Consider the following 16,752-nt stretch of genomic DNA (forward strand, 5'->3'; position numbering starts at 1 on the left):
AAAATTTCCGGTGCTCATCACTATGAGGTATAAAGCCTAATTTCTTTAAGCCAGTCCACCCTTCTACCTCTAACTTTGTCATTGATACCAGTATGTATTAAAGACCATTGTATCCTACCCAACCCCTCCCAACAATTTACCCAATCAATTATGTGCCAAACCCAAGCATCCAGGAGAATGCCTTCACAGTCCTGACAGATCATCCTGTATGTTCTCCAAATAACTGAAACTCTCATCAGTGCACCTCTCTGGCTTCATGGTTATCAGGGCTGTTTCTAGCCAATTTGGCTCACAGTGTGAGATTTAAAAATGCACCCCACCCCCACCATTGACATTAAAAAGAAAATGCACCCCCCCCCCCACCAATAGATATACAAAAATCAAAATCTGTGCGTGCTCCTGGCAGGGGGGCGTGGTCTTGCTAAAATGGCAGTAGTTTCATGCTCTGGGACGAGTGTCATGATCATTGCCAGGGTTGTGTAATGCCACCTGTGAGGGCTGTGTAGTGCTCGTTGTCAGGGGTATGCACAGCGCCCGCCAGCATCTCCCGCCCGCCAGCATCTCTCTCCCTCATAATGTCATCCTTCCCATATACTCCAACTACTGGTCACCTTTTCCATGTACCCCTGTTACTGGTCACCCTTCCTGTGTATTCCTGTTATTGATCACCCTTCTCATGACCCCTGTGTACCCCTGTTAGTGGTCACCCTTCCCAAGTACCACTATTACTGGCCACCCTTTCCGTGTACACCTGTTACTGGTCTCCCTTCCTATGTACCCCTGTTACTGGTCTCCCTTCCTATGTACCCCTATTACTGGTCAACTGCCCATATACCCCTGTTACTGGTCCCCATTCCCATGTACCACTGTTACTTGTCACGCTTCCTGTGTACCCCTGTTACTTGTCACCCTTCTCATGAACCCCTGTTACTGGTCCCCCTTCCTGTGTACCCCTGTTAGTGGTCACCCTTCCCGTGTACCCCTGTTACTGGTCCCCCTTCCTGTGTACCCCTTTTACTGGTCACCCATTCCATGAAGCTCATACGTGTCCCTGAAGACTGAAACGTTTCCTGTCTGTGCAGCTGCCACTGTAGGAAGGAAGAGGGTCAGACTTAGTCCCAAAGGCCCATTTTTGCAGAATTCCTCTCTGTTCTCCTCTGCCCTGGACCATACTCATAAGTGCAGATCTGTTACCTTGTCTACTGCATGATATGAAATGATATGAAATGAGCAGAAGGTGTGAAACGGAAGGTTAAGGGGGCGGAGTTTCATGGATTGACGTGGTTGCGTCGTGATGCCACAACGCAACCACGTTATTCTGTGAAACTCCACCCCACAAACGAAGTACTCATGAAGGGGAGGGAGGAGGGGGAGTGCCACAGCGGGTGCCCCGTGCGGTTGCATGGCTCGCCCGCCACAAGAAACGCCACTGATGGGTATACATATGGAACACAGAGGTTTCCAACAGATGGAGGACTGGATGGAACAGTTGAATCATAAATCTGCAATGCAATGAAAGGGATGGGTGCAGGTTACATAGATACATAGACAGAATCACAGACCAACTCATACACTCATGACGTGCCAGATATAGAGTAGGGGTCTATTTCTCAATTTTGCCTTGAATAGTCATATGAAGTGCTGAGGCAAAATGCGTTGGTGGGTTATCCTATCAGTTGGTGGTGATTTCTGGTTGATGTTATGGTGGGTCTTTTATTTTATGTCAGATTTAAAACAGCTATACCAGCTATTCTAAGTTGACCATCTTTATTCCTGTTTTAAAATAAAGTCTGTTTTGTATAAACATATTACATTATGTTCTCGCTTTTTGAAATATACTTTGGGTGAAGGAGGAACTAGTGGAGTTATTCAGATAAGCCTTACTTTAGATGCAAATAGTACAGGGCTTATGCACCTTCCTATTTTTTGCTGTCTCTGGTACAGAGCCGTAACTGGACATTTTAGCGCTGTGTGCAATAAATCGCATCAGCGCCCCCCATATACAAAACAGGGCCAGTGTGCGCCGTAGGCGAGTGTAAAAAATATAGGGGCATGGCTTCATGGAGAAGTGGCGTGACCACAGAGCTCCCTTTTACACAATATGTCAGGCAGAGCTCCCTTAATCACATTATGGCAGTTAGAGTCCCCCTTTTTTACACATTAGGCAGGCAGAGTCCCCCCCTTTTTCTTTTTTTTTTTTTAACACATTACAGCGGCAGAGTCCCCTTTTTACACATTAGACAGCAGAGTTCCACTCTTTTATAGATTAGGCAGGCAGAGTCCCCCTTTTAACACATTAGGCAGGCAGAGTCCCCCTTTTTACACATTAGGCAGGCAGCGTCCGAGAGAGAGAGACCCATTTCACGTGTGCAGCTATATGCCAGGTTTTTGCACAGGAATGTGCATCAACCTGTGATTTCTGCATTTGTGAAAGGAAGCAACCTAGGACTAGGTCCAAGGTCCACAACCCTGCTCCCGACCAGGGTCATGGAGGAGACCAAGAAAATTGCCAGCTTGCTATACCCAGTGTCTGAAAGCTGCATAACAAGCAATACTTCAAAAGCAAATATAAACATGACATTCATGTCACCATTATCCTTAGGAAAATAAGGGACCATCTTATATGTATAGTTTGGAGCAGAGAAGGGAAAGGGGGGACATGATGGAAACTTTCAAATATATCAAGGGTTTTAACAAAGTCCAGGAGGGAAACATTCTCCAAATGAAGAGAAGCAATAGGACACGAGGACATGCACTGAGACTGGAGGGGGGGAGGTTCAGGGGAAATTTGCGGAAAAATTATTTCACAGAAAGGGTAGTGGACAAGTGGAATAGCCTCCCATCAGAGGTGGTAGAGGCTAAGACAGTAGAGCAATTTAAACATGCATGGGATAGACATAAGGATATCCTTACAAAGAAATAAGGATCAAATAAGGTTAGAGATAAAAATAATATATATATAAAAAAAAAAGGGGGCAGACTAGATGGGCCAAGTGGTTCTTATCTGCCGACAAATTCTATGTTTCTATGTTTCTATATCTTATAACAAGAGATTTAAACAAATATCCACTGTCACTACTGCTGCACAACTCCAAGATACGTAGCAGCCATAGACCAATTGAAGCCAAGATTTATGAACTGTACATATAGGAGGTAGCTCAAATGAAGCAATGTAATAGCTGCACAAATATCCATCCCGCAACTTTCAGCTTAGCATGGAAGCAGGTGACACATATAAAGCATAGAAAAATAAGTGAAGCTTTGATATATAGATCTGAAATCCACCCCCACCCCCAAGATGAATGTAAACCTCTCCTACTGTAAAAGAGTAAGTTAATAATGATTTAAAATTCAGTACATGGGACCCCCTGGATTATCTTAAATAGGTTGTTTCTAATCAGTGCCCACGTGGATAGTGAAACTGATAGCCTAGGGGTCCCAGGTTCTGACCATGAGTCCAATAATTACATTTTAGCCATAGATTTATGGATTGCAATATTCATACATTTATAAAGGATTAAAATAGGGAACTGTCTGTATCTCACACCCTGCAAGCAAAGCGAACAAAAGCCTACCAGCGTCAAACATGACTGGAAGTGCCAGACACAAGTGGTGACTGGGTGCCAGGAAGCTGCAAGAAGAGCGTCACTATAGGATACATGGAAGACTGTCACACGAATGCTCAGTTGTGGGCAGGGAGACAGCCAGCACAGCGGTACATAATCCATTGCATGCTAGCGATGCCGGCTGCAGTGAAATGCGAGTCTCGTGACAGAAGCGGGAGCAGCACCTGTCATCTACTTCGAGGTTACCACAACACAAAGGAGCGCGCAACCAAGTCCACATGACCCCAAGAGAGCGAGTACCCGGGAGCGCAGCTGGTATATCTGCTATACGGGGCAGTGCACATGTAGCGCTGGGCGGGCAGCACACACACTGACAGGAGCCGATATGAAGATGGACAGAAGCTGCCCGATGCACAGCGGGGACAGTGCGGGTGCGGGCGGAGGGTGCGCTGCCGATTGTGCACCTTCAGTGCGTTTACGCTGTGGGCAAGGCACCATCGGCACACACTTAGTTACGGCCCTGCTCTGGTATACATTATTGCACTAGAAGAAAACTTATTTTATTATTTTATTTACAATCTGTTCTACTATACATGAATGAAATAATAAAAAAATGCTTTGTTTGAATTCCACCACATCTGCTATTGCCATTCGGAGCAATGGAGGACAGTTGGTGGTACAGGTACCACAAGTGGTGTCACTATGGGGGTGTGGGCCGCACCCAGGTGACTCCAAAGTGCTGACTCCTGCTCAATGACAGGTGCTGGGTGATGCACTGTAATATTAAATGCAGCACCTAGGTCCTGTCACAGTGTAGAAGCCAGCACTGCACACAGCCCAGCAATTTTGGAACCCACGGAGTGATGAAAATGGGGGCCCGGGCCACAAGGCTGTGCCCCCTACCCACGAGAATGTCACCCCTACTCACAAGGCCATGCCCGTTTTTGCAAGTACATGCTTATGGCACACGAACAACTTGTCCTCCCACACCAGGTGTCACTGAAAGTAGGGACGCCACTGGGTACTACCACTGTCCACCTTAAATATGAGGTAAATACATTCACCAAACTACACAGAAGAGTACACCACCGGTAACACCATCGCATCCTTTAGGTTTGGTACATAGGAAGAATTTTATCTTTTTGATAAATAAACCCCTTAGGGGTTTAATTACTAAGCCTTGGATGGAGATAAAGTCACTGGAGATAAATTACCAGCCAATCAGCTCCTAACTGTCATTTTTCAAACAGTTCGTGGCATGGCAGTTGGGAGCTGATTCGCTGGTACTTTATCGCCAGCGACTTTATCTCCATCCAAGAATTAGTAAATAGACCTCTTATTAATCTCAAAAGCAACTAAAATATCTTGCCTTGAGGAAGATATTCCTAGTATCAAAGCGCATGGCGAGGAGGGACAATCAGGACGCTGCTGGACTCAAGCTTGCCGGTTAATTGGGTAACCTGGGGATGCCTACCATTATACTACTGTGCTATTGTCTATTTTTCTCCATAGTAGACCGTGTCATCTGGGTAGAGTACAATTTTATCCCACACTTTAATAATACGGTTTTTACGCTATTGGAGCTTTCTCCATTTGTTCCATATCTATGTGGCAGAGTTGTTGCTGATTGGAGACAGAGTGAATGTCAACACTGGTTATATTCAAATAGAGTGTAACCCTCTCATTTTGATGCGCAATTGTCTACTATAACATGTAGACCATTTCCTCTGGTAGGAGACTCTGCAGTATCGGTTTGTTGGTGTTACTCATATTATTGATTGTGTACGCTATGAGACCTTATTTTGTTTCTTTTTGAGTATTTAACATCTTCAAGGAAACATCACTGTTAAAGAATTACAATTCCCAGATATTCTGTCAAAAAGACAAGCGCCAACAGGGCACTGGTGATATTTGTACTGTGTTGTAGTGTGGGGTGACACTGCTACACTGGCAGCTTTTGTGTGCACACTGTCTGGTTCACATTCCTGTTCAGCTAAAATATTTATTATTTCCTAAAGACAGATTATAATTACAGTCTTTATTTAGTATCAATCAGTTGGGTATAGAGACAAAATAGTTTTTACGCTTTTGTGGTCATATGCTAATGCAGTAGTAGGACAATAATGCGCCCTGGGCTGGAGCCTCTGCTCCCTCACGAACATGAAGAGTTTACTGGGGTTAGGATGCTGAGCAATGGGCACTAAAGACATTCTGGGTGGCTCTCTAAGCTGCACGGTGCCACTTGGACAGCGACAAATTGACAACTTCTCTGCGTTGTTCCCTGGGTGATGGCCATACTTCCCAACATGACCCTCTCCAGGAGGGACACAATGCTCTGGTTCTGGATTTTTCTCTTAATTTGATTAGCTGCTCCTGTGTTGAACAGTTTATTGCATAAGAAAGGTGTTTCACCACAGGTGATGGCAATCAGAAATGAAGAGGGAAGTCCAGGAGCAGAGCATTGTGTCTCTCCTGGAGGGGGTCATGTTGGGAGGTATGCGATGGCTCTGCTCGTACACCACTAGTTACGTCCCTGAGGTCTGCATAGTGTATACTAGATATGCTAGATAAAATGGATAATGTAGTTTGTTAGCATTATCTTTTTCTAATTTTATCACATGCCTTGGATTTGTTATTTGCATCATGAAAGTGCCCAATTAGTCCTAATTAAGCAATATTTACATACTGAAGGTTAGTTATGTAAAGTCCATTTTTAGACTAACTAATGCCGTGTGTAAGCCACAGACAAAAAAAAATGTTTCTTTTCAGGTGTTATTTTATTGTGTTTCCTCCTGTAGAACACATTTGGGACTAATCACATGTATTACTACACCAGATAATTTACTACAGAATACAAATTGTGTCTTGTTAAAAGCCTATTTGGCAGGGTTTGCTGGTCCAGGTGTAAAAATGTGCTTTGATCTCAAGTGACAAAGTACTGCACCACAGCATTGAAATGTCTTTATTAATACTTTTCAAAGAGTTTCTCTGAGAGATGCATACTTCATTGATGTTTATAAAAAGACTAAATTATATAGTTTAATAATTTTAGGAAATAACTAGAAAGATCCTGTAGTTGCCTGTTGCATAACAATTTGGTGTCAAAGATGATTTTAAATGTGAGGAGAGGGTGATGCAGCAGAAGCGAAGGATTGCAGATGTTACATGATATAATGCACAGGTTCTCAAACTCGGTCCTCAGGACCCCACACAGTGCATGTTTTACAGGTCTCCTCACAGAATCACAAGTGAAATAATTAGCTCCACCTGTGGACCTTTTAAAATGTGTCAGTGAGCAATTAACACACCTGTGCACCTGCTGGGTTACCTGCAAAACATGCACTGTGTGGGGTCCTGAGGACCGAGTTTGAGAACCTATGATATAATGCATCTAGGGGTAAGCAAGATACGGACCACCAAGCAATTGGATCAGGTCTATTGCCTCTAAACCACCTAATTTTGTGTGTGGTTTACTGAGTACATATCAACATAACACAAAGTGTTACTAAGGATCAGCACTGCTACCCAACAGACTTCATTATGCAATACCACAGTATTCGGTCGCGTGTGGCACAAATGTAAGCAAATTCTTAATTAGAGCATAATGAAGGAGCCAGGATCCCATTATAAATCAGCTTCATCATGCTTTAATATGTGGCATCATGCTGCCACTAGAGCCCCATAATGCTACCATTGCCAACTTGCTCAGTGACTTATGTCTATGGTGCTGGCTGCCATGGGACTCGGGAGGGGTAAGTATTATTTTATGGGTGCAATGTGTGCGGTGTGGCCCCTGTGGACACAGGGGCCCATGTGCACCCAATTGTAGATATGCCTATATATATAGCCCATCATCACCATTTTGCAAAGCTGGCTGGAGCTGGGCGTGGTTTAAATGAATCTGGGCATGATTTGGATTGATAAGTACATAGGGTATGTGTGCATGATCTACATCAGTGGTTCCCAACCTCGGTCCTCAAGTACCCCCAACAGTTCGTATTTTCCAGGTCACCCAGCAGTCAAACAGGTGTATTCATTACTCACTGACATTTTAAAAGACACACAGGTGGAGCTAATTACTTCACTTGCACTCCTGCTAGGAGACCTGGAAAATATAAACTGTTGGGGCATAGGTTCCCAAATGCGGTCCTCAAGGCACCTCAATGGTACAGGTTTTAAATGTATCCATGCTTGGCCACAGGTGACTTAATTAGCACCTCACTCAGTCAATTTGATTTAACCATCTGTGCTAAGCCATGGAAATACCTAAATCCTGGACTGTTGGGGTGCCTGGAGGACTGCGTTTGGGTACCTCTGTGTTGGGGGTACTTGAGGACCGCTGTTGGAAACCACTGATCTACATGTTGTCCGCAAGGTATACACACTTGGTATTATTAGTACGAAACAAATATTGAATCTGGAATTACAAACAGGGTTTCTGAAAGCTTTTCATCTTAGCAACACTTTCATGCCCAAAATGTTTGGTATTTATAACAAGTGGTCTATCAATAACTTCCTCTTTGTGATCCGTTCCTGTATAGCTGAAGTAAAATGGAGAGCTCTAAATCATCTCATACACAGGATTTACAGAAAATGAAAGCTGGAGAAAACAGTATGCAAACAGCAAGATGTGAAAAATAATGTATTCTTACTTGCCACAAACATGTATTATGGGTCAAATGGCCAGTAACACAAAATCTATGTTTCCAAATCTCAACCCTTAGTAATAAAGGTGTCTCCCATAACTTTACAGGGCACACAGAACACCCTGCTGGAGAAATTGTGGATGCAGGCATAGGGAACATATACTGTAATTTCTAGATTTAGGACCAGGGCTGGCCAAACTGGTCCTCGAGATCTACCAACAGTTCATGTTTTCCAGACCTCCTGGAGATCTGTAGAATTGTCAGTTAGGAATTAATGCAGCACATCTTAATTAGTAATGACTACACATGTGCACCAGTTAGGTGGTCTGGAAAATGTGAACTGTTCGTAGATCTCGAGGACTGGTTTGACCAACTCTGTTTAGGACTGTGAAAAGGTCTCCATCATATCTTTCCATATTTACTAGAATACAGGTTCTCAAACTCGGTCCTCAGGACCCCACACAGTGCATGTTTTGTAGGTCTCCTTGCAGAATCACAAGTTAATTAATTAGCTCCACCGGTGGACCTTTTAAATGTGTCAGTGAGTAATGAATACACCTGTGCACCTGCTGGGTTACCTGTAAAACATGCACTGTGTGGGGTCCTGAGGAACGAGTTTGAGAACCTATGCACTAGAACATAGGTTCTCCAACTCGGTCCTCAGGACCCCACACAGTGCATGTTTTGCAGGTCACCCAGCACGTGCACAGGTGTATTAATTACTCACTGACACATTTTAAAAGGTCCACAGGTGAAGCTAATTATTTCACTTGTGATTCTGTGAGGAGACCTGCAAAACACGCACTGTGTGGGGTCCTGAGGACCGAGTTTGAGAACCTGTGCACTAGAACACAGGTTTTCAAACTCGGTCCTCAGGACGCCACACAGTGCTTGTTTTACAGGTCTCCTCACAGAATCACAAGTGAAATAATTAGCTCCACCTGTGCACCTTTTAAAATGTGTCAGTGAGTAATTAATACACTTGTGCACCTGCTGGGTTTCCTGCAAAACATGCACTGTGTGGAGTCCTGAGGATCGAGTTTGAGAACCTGTGCACTAGAATATTTCATACAAGTTAATACTGTAATTCTAAAGGACAGCCCTTGCACAAAAAGGTAGGGTGAGCACACAAATAATTTATGTTGTGTAAAAACTCTTGTGGTAAACTATAAAGCAACACCGAAGGAGCCGTATAAACATAAGGTTCCAGCACAATAGTCTGCTGCCCATAACTGGGATTTATTTAAATTTGTTGAATCATCATTTCAGCCCTGTGATAAACATTTACCCCCTAGCACTGAAGATATGCTGGTGATTTAAAATAGCTTTTTGTTTTCCAAAATGACAGTGACTATTAATATTTGTAGATTTTTATTTTTATTTTTTTTAAAACCTACTTTACTTCAGTAATAGTACCCTAACGTGACATGGAAAATGACTGATGTATTCCTTAAAAAATATAAGTTCATTTTGCTTGGAATGGTAATGGACACTATGGGGTATATTTACTAAAGTGCGAGTTTTTAGAAGTGGAGATGTTGCCCATAGCAACCAATCAGAGTCTAGCTATTATTTTCTAGAAGGTGCAATACAAATGATAAGTAGAATCTGGTTTCTATTGGCAATACCTCCACTTCTAGAAACCCACACTTTAGTAAATATTCACCCATAAATGAACTAACCCTCCATTCTTCCTGACTGCAATACAATATATTTGTAGTACTGCTGTCTGGAAACTGAAGTGCTGTTGAAGGCTGCAGTACAATACAGCGGCACATAAGTATTGGTGCGTAGCGTAGCTACTAAGTCCATGTGCATTGCTTATGATTACAATCATCTAAATCAGAGGTTCTCAAACTCAGTCCTCAGGACCCCACACAGTGCATGTTTTGCAGGTAACCCAGCAGGTGCACAGGTGTATTAATTAGTCACTGACACATTTTTAAAGGTCCGCATGTGGTGCTAATTATTTCACTTGCGATTCTGTGAGGAGACCTGCAAAACATGCACCGTGTGTGGTCCTGAGGACCGAGTTTGAGAACCTATGATCTAAATAAACCAGGGGTCATTTTCTGCAGATAAGTCACAATCATGTCATGACCACTATCAGTTATGCATTTTAATTTCCCACTCTTACAGACCCTCCTCAACATGACCCGCCCCACTAGGTACAAAATGCTCTGTTTCTGGACTTCCCTCTTAATTTATGATTTCCATCACCTGTGTTGAACTAGTTAAATGATAAGAAAGCTGTTTCTTCACAGGTGATGGCAATCATAAATTAAGAGGGAAGTCCAGAAACAGAGCATTTTGTACCTAGTGGGGCGGGTCATGTTGGAGGGTATGCTCTTATTAACTCTTGAGTTGCTACAAAACATGCAAACAGATACCGAGAATGAAAAACAAGAAACATGTTACTTTGAAAATAATCAATTTAAAAATCTGATAGATTAATATAAGACATTTGGAAACTACGCTTACAGTTTAAGATAAAAAAAAAAGTTATACATAATACTGTTAGAATTGTATTTTTGAATGCAAAAGTCTCAGAGCAAATTTGCAGAAAAATAACCTCACAAGCGATTCAGAGTCTCTTTCCTGCCTGTAAGAATTATAGGAACCAGGTACACTCACAAAAATAAGAGAAAACTGACTCAGCATGCAAAACACATCCATCAAGATTACTGTAGAACCTTAATATCTACAGCAAGGCTAAGGAAGTTTGTTTTCAGCAGATAACAAACAGTTAATAAAAATAAAACCTTACTTACATATACTGTATGTGAGACTGGATTAGTCTATAGAGAAGAGATCCCACAGTTTTATCTTTTCTTGATTCACAGACATCCATACATTACAGCCCATCAATAGACCTTTTTAACCTCTGGATTCCTGTAAGAAGATCCTCTCACCTGTGATACATGATGGGGAATTTATTGTAAATCCTGTATTATATCCAGGGCATAAGAGGCAATGAGAGCTGGAGGGAAAGAGTAAGCCATTGAGAGAGAGAGAGAGAGAGCGCAGTGAATGAACTGTTCTATTATACAGCTGGTTAAATAGCGAGCGTTGGCTGAAGTGCAGTGTTCAGTATAGGTGTCTCTATTGGTCCTGCTCTCGCTGCTGTTTTGAACAGTTTTCAGAAGCTGAGAATGATGTACAGCATGATACAAGTTTGTGTGTGTGCAGTTTTATTCTGCCTGCAATTCCCTCCCAGAGATCTGGTGGCTGTATGTGACAATGAAAGAGTTAATGCATTAAACCCAGTGGTTTAGTACTGTGGTGCTGATGAGTTAGTGGGAAGAAATGTTGCAGTGAACAAGTGTTACATTAATTACTGGGTATTTACTGGAAGTGAACAGATGGAGAGCAAACTGTTCAGTAATTAAGTACTTACCTATTTAAGGTGGGAAATAGATGAACCATTAGTGATCATTTCTAAATGAAAACCATTACAACATAGCACAGAGTCTCTTGTTGGTTGTTGCTGCTGCTGTCCTGCTCTTTGTGCCTACAGTGTTCTAAATGCGTATGTTAGGAATAGATTATCTGATTTGACCCCAGTAATTGCAGTTACTGCTTTACAACACATAACTTCTTTGGTTGTAATAGTAAAAGCCCAATTTTTTCATATAACTATTGTAAGTTATTTAATATATGTTTTAGGGCAGAGGTCCTCAAACGTGGTCCTCAAGGTACTCCAATGGTCCAGGTTTTAAGTATTTCCATGCTTGGAAACAGGTGACTTAATTATCACCTCAGTTAATTTGATTTAACCATCTGTGCTGAGCCATGGATATAACTAAAACCAGGACCGTTGGGGTGCCTTGAGGACTGCGTTTGAGAACCTCCGTTTTAGGGTAAAATCACTGTTGTACTGGGGCATGAATGGGCCCACCAGGGGAATACAGTTTTAAGGGCCCATTCTTATGGATGTAGCCAGCCATTACAGTGGTGTGGACAGCTCCCATTGACGCTTGGGTAACCATTAGAGAGTGTCCCTTGATAAATATATACAGTAAACACTTCTAGTCTATGCATGATAATGTACCAGATTAATTACAGGAATGCACTGCAGAAAATACATCACAGTCCTGTGCAGTATAAGGTAACATATAGTATGCACATTCTGGAACCTGGATGGGCCGTTAGGCACTGGGGTCCACCGGGGGTTCCAGTACAAAAGGAGAAAAAAAAAATAAAATATATATATATATATATATATATATATATATATATATATATATGCGAGTGCGCTGTCAACGACAGCCTGTACAGGGGTGGTTAGCCCCTAAAGTAGTATAAACCCCAAAAATCTCAAAAATATACTGGCGCCGGCTATGTTTCCAATAATAAGCAGTTCAACAATTTCAATAGATTAAATCCATACATTTATTCCACATTAAAATAAAAATAAAAAGCAATACTTTTTAATAAAGAATAAAATCATAAAAGATAGCACAAGTCTCTGACTCTATAGGGTCAATTGCATAAAAAAGGCCACTTGTATCCCACTCATATATTGTTTAAAATTGCTTCTGGCTAGAGCTTATTCCACCATACAGTCCTCAATAGTTTCAAGTGGGAATATTACCCGTTCTCTCATAGACAGTCCCCAGGACTCTCAATTGCAGTCAAAGATCCAGATGGCAATTAGAGATGAGCGGGTTCGGTTCCTCGGAATCCGAACCCCCCCGAACTTCAGCCTTTTTACACGGGTCCGAGGCAGACTCGGATCTTCCCGCCTTGCTCGGCTAACCCGAGCGCGCCCGAACGTCATCATCCCGCTGTCGGATTCTCGCGAGGCTCGTATTCTATCGCGAGACTCGGATTCTATATAAGGAGCCGCGCGTCGCCGCCATTTTCACACGTGCATTGAGATTGATAGGGAGAGGACGTGGCTGGCGTCCTCTCCGTTAGAATAGATAGAGACACTTGAGTTGATTACTTAGTAATTTTGGGGAGCATTAGGAGTACTCAGAGTGCAGAGTTTTGCTGATAGTTAGTTACTAGTGACTGACCACCACCAGTTTTATTTATTATTTAATATAATCCGTTCTCTGCCTGAAAAAAAACGATACACAGTCACATACCATATCTGTGCTCAGCCTCAGTGTGCTGCATGATAATATCATCTATGTATATCTGACTGTGCTGAGTGCTCACTGCTCACACAGCTGAATTGTGGGGGAGACTGGGGTGCAGTTATAGCAGGAGTACAGTGCACACTTTTGCTGCCAGTGTGACTGACCAGTGACCACCAGTATATTGTCTGCCTGAAAAAGTTAAACACTACTGTGGTGTTTTGTTTTTTTATTCTATAAACGCATTCTGCTGACAGTGTCCAGCAGGTCCGTCATTCATTATATTATATAAATATTTACCTGCAGTAGTGTTATATTTTTTTTGTTCATCTCTATCATCTTTATCATCTCTATATTAGCAGACGCAGTACGGTAGTCCACGGCTGTGGCTACCTCTGTGTCGTCAGTGCTCGTCCATAATTGTATACCTACCTGTGGTGGGGTTTTTTTTTCTATCTTCTTCATACTAGTAGTTTAGGAGTCTGCTGACAGTGTCCAGCAGGTCCGTCATTATATTATATATACCTGCAGTAGTGATATATATATATTTTTTATATCATTATCATCTCTATACTAGCAGACGCAGTACGGTAGTCCACGGCTGTAGCTACCTCTGTGTCGTCAGTGCTCGTCCATAATTGTATACCTACCTGTGGTGGGGTTTTTTTTTCTATCTTCTTCATACTAGTAGTTTATGAGTCTGCTGACAGTGTCCAGCAGGTCCGTCATTATATTATATATACCTGCAGTAGTGATATATATATTTTTTATATCATTATCATCTCTATACTAGCAGACGCAGTACGGTAGTCCACGGCTGTAGCTACCTCTGTGTCGTCAGTGCTCGTCCATAATTGTATACCTACCTGTGGTGGGGTTTTTTTTTCTATCTTCTTCATACTAGTAGTTTAGGAGTCTGCTGACAGTGTCCAGCAGGTCCGTCATTATATTATATATACCTGCAGTAGTGATATATATATATATTTTATATCATTATCATCTCTATACTAGCAGACGCAGTACTGTAGTCCACGGCTGTAGCTACCTCTGTGTCGTCAGTGCTCGTCCATAATTGTATACCTACCTGTGGTGGTTTTTTTTTTCTATCTTCTTCATACTAGTAGTTTAGGAGTCTGCTGACAGTGTCCAGCAGGTCCGTCATTATATTATATATACCTGCAGTAGTGATATATATATATATTTTATATCATTATCATCTCTATACTAGCAGACGCAGTACGGTAGTCCACGGCTGTAGCTACCTCTGTGTCGTCAGTGCTCGTCCATAATTGTATACCTACCTGTGGTGGGGTTTTTTTTTCTATCTTCTTCATACTAGTAGTTTAGGAGTCTGCTGACAGTGTCCAGCAGGTCCGTCATTATATTATATATACCTGCAGTAGTGATATATATATATATTTTTTATATCATTATCATCTCTATACTAGCAGACGCAGTACGGTAGTCCACGGCTGTAGCTACCTCTGTGTCGTCAGTTACTCGTCATCCATAAGTATACTAGTATCCATCCATCTCCATTGTTTACCTGAGGTGCCTTTTAGTTGTGCCTATTAAAATATGGAGAACAAAAATGTTGAGGTTCCAAAAATAGGGAAAGATCAAGATCCACTTCCACCTCGTGCTGAAGCTGCTGCCACTAGTCATGGCCGAGACGATGAAATTCCATCAACGTCGTCTGCCAAGGCCGATGCCCAATGTCATAGTACAGAGCATGTAAAATCCAAAACACAAAATATCAGTAAAAAAAGGACTCAAAAATCTAAAATAAAATCGTCGGAGGAGAAGCGTAAACTTGCCAATATGCCATTTACTACACGGAGTGGCAAGGAACGGCTGAGGCCCTGGCCTATGTTCATGGCTAGTGGTTCAGCTTCACATGAGGATGGAAGCACTCAGCCTCTCGCTAGAAAAATGAAAAGACTTAAGCTGGCAAAACCATAGCAAAGAACTGTGCGTTCTTCGAAATCACAAATCCACAAGGAGAGTCCAATTGTGTCGGTTGCGATGCCTGACCTTCCCAACACTGGACGTGAAGAGCATGCGCCTTCCACCATTTGCACGCCCCCTGCAAGTGCTGGAAGGAGCACCCGCAGTCCAGTTCCTGATAGTCAGATTGAAGATGTCAGTGTTGAAGTACACCAGGATGAGGAGGATATGGGTGTTGCTGGCGCTGGGGAGGAAATTGACAAGGAGGATTCTGATGGTGAGGTGGTTTGTTTAAGTCAGGCACCCGGGGAGACACCTGTTGTCCGTGGAAGGAATATGGCCATTGACATGCCTGGTGAAAATACAAAAAAAATCTGCTCTTCGGTGTGGAAGTATTTCAACAGAAATGCGGACAACAGGTGTCAAGCCGTGTGTTGCCTTTGTCAAGCTGTAATAAGTAGGGGTAAGGACGTTAACCACCTCGGAACATCCTCCCTTATACGTCACCTGCAGCGCATTCATCATAAGTCAGTGACAAGTTCAAAAACTTTGGGCGACAGCGGAAGCAGTCCACTGACCAGTAAATCCCTTCCTCTTGTAACCAAGCTCACGCAAACCACCCCACCAACTCCCTCAGTGTCAATTTCCTCCTTCCCCAGGAATGCCAATAGTCCTGCAGGCCATGTCACTGGCAATTCTGACGAGTGCTCTCCTGCCTGGGATTCCTCCGATGCATCCTTGAGTGTAACGCCTACTGCTGCTGGCGCTGCTGTTGTTGCTGCTGGGAGTCGATGGTCATCCCAGAGGGGAAGTCGTAAGACCACTTTTACTACTTCCACCAAGCAATTGACTGTCCAACAGTCCTTTGCGAGGAAGATGAAATATCACAGCAGTCATCCTGCTGCAAAGCGGATAACTGAGGCCTTGGCATCCTGGGCGGTGAGAAACGTGGTTCCGGTATCCATCATTACTGCAGAGCCAACTATAGACTTGATTGAGGTACTGTGTCCCTGGTACCAAATACCATCTAGGTTCCATTTCTCTAGGCAGGCGATACCGAAAATGTACACAGACCTCAGAAAAAGACTCACCAGTGTCCTAAAAAATGCAGTTGTACCCAATGTCCACTTAACCACGGACATGTGGACAAGTGGAGCAGGGCAGGCTCAGGACTATATGACTGTGACAGCCCACTGGGTAGATGTATTGACTCCCGCCGCAAGAACAGCAGCGGCGGCACCAGTAGCAGCATCTCGCAAACGCCAACTCTTTCCTAGGCAGGCTACGCTTTGTATCACCGCTTTCCAGAATACGCACACAGCTAAAAACCTCTTACGGCAATTGAGGAAGATCATCGCAGAATGGCTTACCCCAATTGGACTCTCCTGTGGATTTGTGGCATCGGACAACGCCAGCAATATTGTGTGTGCATTAAATATGGGCAAATTCCAGCACGTCCCATGTTTTGCACATACCTTGAATTTGGTGGTGCAGAATTATTTAAAAAAC

The 16,752-nt window shown here is 42.9% G+C and overlaps 1 protein-coding gene across 2 annotated transcripts in view; it reads right to left on the bottom strand.

The window, feature by feature from the left end:
* LOC134931776 (prolactin-releasing peptide receptor-like) overlaps positions 1-11,441 on the bottom strand; it is a 382,361-nt gene extending 370,920 nt beyond the window's left edge. The window contains exon 1 of one of the 2 annotated variants that reach the window (XM_063925461.1): positions 11,125-11,441. The gene's annotated coding sequence lies outside the window, so the exon portion shown is untranslated. Of the gene's footprint in view, positions 1-10,983 lie in introns of both variants that reach the window. The other variant, XM_063925460.1, reaches the window with a different exon arrangement.
* Between the last annotated feature and the right edge of the window lie 5,311 nt (positions 11,442-16,752).

Source organism: Pseudophryne corroboree, chromosome 6 (assembly GCF_028390025.1).
Source record: "Pseudophryne corroboree isolate aPseCor3 chromosome 6, aPseCor3.hap2, whole genome shotgun sequence".
Taxonomy (NCBI): Eukaryota; Metazoa; Chordata; class Amphibia; order Anura; family Myobatrachidae; genus Pseudophryne; species Pseudophryne corroboree.